The 5,788-nt window shown below is 40.9% G+C and overlaps 1 pseudogene; it reads right to left on the bottom strand.

Annotated features, from left to right (window-relative positions):
• Positions 1-2,093: 2,093 nt before the first annotated feature.
• LOC125917029 (thyroid transcription factor 1-associated protein 26-like) lies at positions 2,094-2,717 on the bottom strand (annotated as a pseudogene).
• Positions 2,718-5,788: the final 3,071 nt, after the last annotated feature.

Here is a 5,788-nt window from a genome sequence, read left to right on the forward strand (position 1 = left end):
CTGTTCTCTGATTATTCAGAACCCAGTGAAATAAAATATACTGGCATAAAACATAATGTTATTAATCCTGATATCACCAAATCTAAAACCAAACTTACAAAGTAGGCCATACAGTAAATGTTGAAGACAAAAGTCTGGGCACTCAACTAGGAACCTTTATTGACAAATTTTCTTTCATCGGTATTTGAAATAGAGGAGGAACTGTGTCTTGTTGGATGACGGGTATATAATATAGCACAGCATGAAAAGTAATGGAAACTGAGATAATTATTTCTATTCTAATTCCACCTACCCTCTGAGGGACTGAGAATGTTCCACATATTTTGATTTCATTCTTTTCGCAATAGCCTTGTGGAGTAACCTGGGGATAGAGAGAGGGGTAGAAAAAAGGAAGAGTGTAAAAGAGAAGAGATGTGTCACAACCCAGAATGCCCTGTGAGGGAAGGACAGTGAACACTACCACAGAATGGTATGTGTATGTTTTCAACCCACTGTGGACTAGTCCTGAGCAGACAGGAGAGGGAAAGCCAATTTGCAGAAAGTGACAATGGTTCTCTATGGGTTTATATGTGTAAAACAGACACATACCTTGTACTTTGCCTATTTTGCTTTTCCACACATTACTTCTCCTCTAATAAGAACAATTACTTGGGGCACCTGGGTGGCTCAGTCGGTTAAGTGTCCAACTTCAGCTCAGGTCATGATCTCACAGTTCATGCGTTTGAGCCCCACATCAGGCTCTGTGCTGACAGCTCAGAGCCTGGAGCCTGCTTCAGATTCTCTCTCTCTCTCTCTCTCTCTCTCTCTCTCTCTCTCTCTGTCCCTCCCCTGCTCACACTCTGTCTCTCTCAAAAATAAACATTAAAAATAAATAAATAAATAAATAAATAAAACAATTACTTAAGAGGAAGTAGCCCAGACCTCCTTTGAGGTCTGTTAATGGCCATAGTTGGAACATCCTGAGAGAAAAAAGCCATGTGCTTTTTCTCTTCCAGGCTACATGTTCCATGTTATTTATCTGTGTGTTTGAAAAAAGGAAACAGAAATAAGAATTTGGATTTTGTTATTACCCTAACTTTTTTTTCTGATTTTAAAAGTAATGTATGCCTCCTAATGAGGGCTTGGAAATACAAAATAGTATATAAAATAAACAATTAGTAATAAATAGATATCTTTCCCACCAACATTTTCTCTTGTGTATGCAATGTGTGTGTGTGTGTGTGTGTGTGTGTGTGTGTGTTTGCGTGTGTGAGAGAGAGAGAGATTAATAACGGATCATACAGAATGTGTAATTTGTTGTGTGCTGCTTTTTTTTCCAACTATTAAATCTGTTTAGTAAAGATAATTTTGCTCATACAAACAACAACAGTTGACAACAGTCTGAGCGCTGGACACACCATCAGAGACGGGGAGGCACTGCAGGCACTCTGGAGCCCTTCCCCCACGCCCAGAGAAGAGCCTGGGTGCTTTTCCACCACCTTGCCCCTGAGGGAGATGAACGCTGAAGGATTACTGCCACCCCCTGCCCCCAAAAGACCATGGCACGAAGGACTTCTCCTTACGTGGTCCGCTAATACTGGGGGAGGGTCTCCCTGCCCTCCCTGCCCTCTCTTCACTGGCCTGGACACAGGAAGTGAAGTTGTTCGGGAAGGGGGTGAAGAGGCTGATGGGGAAGGACCAGAGTCAGGACATCCTACCCACCCAACAGACCACAGTGGAAATTTGCAGGACCACAAAAGTAGTGCTGCCTTTGCCCACAAGCTGATTTTTTTTTTTTTTTAACTTTCAAAACATTTGATTTGGCCCAAATTTCATTGTGATACAAAAGCATTACATGCTTAAACCTGTCACCCAGATAGAAGGCTCTTTCCATTCTTCAGGCCAACTTTCCTCACAGGCAAATAAATAAGAAACAAAGTATATTCTGTAGATCGTATATAGAAAATTTTCCTTTACAAGAACAAAAATACTTAGACATATTATATTTAGTGTAGCTTAGCGTTCCAGTTTATGGTGATAACTTCAGTTAATTGTTTGGAGGTACATGACATATGCAGAAGAACTCAATAGACAGCAGATAGGTTCACTCTTGATTAAGGACAAAATATCTGACAGGTTTCTTTTCTTGTATTTTTTTTTTAAAGATACTACATTTGTAAATTCAAGTTTGGTTGGCCCTTTTTAATCTTTTTGCTCAACATTTTGAACGCTTCCATTTTTTTTCATTTTGTAGAGCCTTTGAACTTTGTCTCTCTCATTTTCTACTCTGAAATTCTTGTTTCTTAGCAGCACACTTAGCTTGTACTCATTCATGTTTTTCTTCTGCTTTTCCATTTGATGCTTTATTTTTCTTTTTTTTTCTTTTTTTTTTTTTTTTAATATTAAAGGGGTTTTTTCTTTTTTTCTATGCTTTTCTGGCTGAGCTGGTCACCTCTGCAATGTTCTTCAGACAAAGCCTGGTCAGTGCTAGATAGTTCTGGCAATGGCTGATCAACTTGTTCTTCTGACAAAAGCTGATTAGCTTTTCTAAATTGCTTCCTGAGCTTTCCTCTTCATCTCACTAGAGATGTTTCAGATTATCAAGGCATCCATCTGTGAATTGGGATTCCTATGAGGTTTGAACCTTCTTTTCCTACCGTAGCAATTTCTTGTAATTTTGCTGAATCTCCAGTTTTCTTGAAATGCAAAGCCTGTCCATCAGGAATGCTCCCTGCAAAAGAAAGCGAATGGTTAGGTCACCACATCCTTTGTTTAAATTTCTTATTCCTGATGGAAAACTCCTTTGCCACACATCCCCAAACTCCCTGTCCACCACCTTGCTGCCACCTCTCTGGCACCGTGGCACATCAACCATGTCCAAAGTCCTGCTTCTTTTACTTAATATTATGGAATGAAATTGTTCCTGAGTCTTTAAATATTCTTCCAAAGTGTGTGTTTTTTTTCCCTCATGCCTGCACAATGTGCAATCAAAGGACTGATCCCTTATTTACACATTCCCTTACTGGAAACATTTAATTTTTTCCTACTATAAATAACAGTATAGTGAACATCCTTCCTCTATTTGCATTTGTACTTACTTCCTTAGGACCTACTTCTAGAAGTAATTTTTGGTTCAAATCATATGCATATTTGAAGTCCCTTGTGACATACTGTCAGTTTTTTCTGCAAAACTTGAAATAGTTGACATTCACCAGCACTGAGAGTAAGGACTGGAAATAAAATTTTAAAGATGGATAAGTTGTTAGATTCTAGGTACCTATACATTGCATATTTTATTAGATTGTTCAGAAAGAACAACACCTCTCGCATTATATTCAGCCATTTCCACCTACCCCCATGAGATTCATTCCATCTGGTGAGTGGCTACAATGTCCTACGCACTCTGTGTGCTTGACTTTGGGAACATAGTAGTGAAGAGATGGGGATAGGCAAAAACAAGCAAAAAGCCAGGAAATAACATGATGTGAAGAGTGCTCTGAGGAAGAAAATACAGCTGCTGCAGTGGTATCAGAGAAGGTCACCTAACCTGAACTTGAGAGGTCGTGAGAGGCTTCCTCAAGAAATAAAGGCCAAATGAACCTTGAAGGATGAACAGGTGTTAGGTATAGTGCCAAGAATAAGCATTACCTTAGCCCCACTGCGACCACAGAAAGCCGAAGACATTTCTTCCATTCTTTCTCGAAAGTCTGACATCATCACTGATGGTATTGTGATACCTTGAATAGTATAGAGAGAGCAAGCAAACATTTGCGGCTGGAGTTCAGCCTTTTCGAAGTTTGCCCAAGCACGCTGGCCTCTGTATCTGACTCAGACTGGCTTTGACTTCTGCTGCTCACCCACTTTTCCTCCTCATCTGGGATCCTGCATGGCCTGTGCAAATCTGTCATGTTAACTACTGGGATTGCTATGCCTGGCTTGAGTTGTTTTCCAGGGCTGCTGTCTTTGAGATATTTTGACTGCCTCCTTTGTATGTGCTGTTAAGTGTTGTATTTGTGCTTGACTCCGGGCTTAAGTCTGTATGCAGAAACCAGACATGGGTTCTTAAAGTTCGACAATTCAAAAAAAAATGACAAATCCTCATAGATAAATCAATGCATTCAATATAGCTTGAGACCACACACTTATATATCTATGGAGAAGTGAATAGTTATAAATTATACATGCTCAGTGGAACTACTGGTTGTAGCTGGGGCTGTAGACCAAGAGGAGGGTCTCTCTCTTATCTTCTTTCCCAAAACCCAGATCATAGACCAGCAGGGCTTCAAGGGGCAAAACAACATGATGCACAGTTAAAAGTCTCAACTCTAGCATCAGAGCAGTGGGATTTGAATCCCACTATGGCTTCTTACAAACTGTGTGACCTCCACCAAGTCTTTGAAGCTTCTAGATATTAATAAGATATTAGGCAATTAGCTATCAATACCTTCTGTAGTATGTATAGTCTAAGCAGCCATAATGAAAAGAACCTCCCCAAATACCATGGCTTCAACAATGTAAAAGTTTATTGCTCTCACACAAAACATCTCAGACCTAGATGGCACGACTGGTTAGGCAACTAAGCCATCCTCAAAAATGAGGCCTTCATCTCTGAGTCTAAGGCGGCTGTCCCCCCTCACTTGGTCATGACCGCATGCCAACCATGAGAAGGGAAGCAAAGGAGCAAATGGAGCACACATCTGTCCCTTTTGAGGGCACAACCTTGATTTCTGCTCACATCAAATGGCACACTTGATTTCTGCTCACATTCCCTTGGTCGGAATTTGGTCACATGACCATGCCTAGCTGTACAAGAAGCATATTATATTATTGCCACCCCTATATAGTAAAGAGACTGCCTCTGACCACTGCAGGTGTAACTCTGGGTTCACATTGTGATGAATATTTAAAACACTGCCCTAAACCAAACCTTCTTGTTCCACATAGCCATCACCTCAAACTTATTTTATTTATTTATTTAGTAAGCATTTATATCATCCCTACTATGTCCCAGTCTCCACTGTAAAGGTGTTTCCCAATGTTAACCTATCTAATCCTTACAACAACCCCATAAAGGGTGAACTCTTATTATCTTCACTCTACATATGACACTGAGATATAGAAAGACTAAGTAACTCCTAGGATGCCTAGGTGGCTCAGTCATTAAGCATCTGACTTCAACTCAGGTCGTGATCTCACAGTTGTTGAGTTCAAGTCCCACATTGGGTAAGCACGAGCCCCATTCAGGTGAGTTCGAGCCCTGCTTCTGGTGAGCTTCAGCCCTGCTCCATGTAAAAACATGAGCCCCAGGTGAGCCCTGCTCTCTCTCACGCTCTCATTCTCACTCTCTCTGCCCCTTGTGTGGGATTCTCCCTCTCCCTCTCTCTCTCTCAAAAAAAATAAGAATAAGAATAAGAAAGAAAGAAAAGAAAGCCTAAGTAACCTCCTAAAGTCACATAGCTAATTAGTGCTGGGGCCAGGATTCAAACCAGGCTCCGGAGGTCACGTCTCAATTTCAACATTGTTCTGCCTGCCACAAAGCAGGCAGGAATACAGAAGGATCTGAGGTGAGTGTCCCACATTCTTAGAATACAACTGAAGTGAGGAGGCGTTAAGATGGCATGGGAATAGGGAGAGCCTACGCTTGCCTCGTCCCTTGAACACAGCTAGATAAATATAAAATCATTTTGAACACCCAAGAAATTGATCTGAGGATTGAGAGTAAAACTGAATAACTGGGGTGAATAAAAAAACACCACATCATGGAAGGTAGCAACTGCAGAGAGTTGATTTGGTGGAGGGAAGAGTTGCA

This window comes from Panthera uncia, unplaced genomic scaffold, assembly GCF_023721935.1.
Source record: "Panthera uncia isolate 11264 unplaced genomic scaffold, Puncia_PCG_1.0 HiC_scaffold_1412, whole genome shotgun sequence".
Classification (NCBI taxonomy): Eukaryota; Metazoa; Chordata; class Mammalia; order Carnivora; family Felidae; genus Panthera; species Panthera uncia.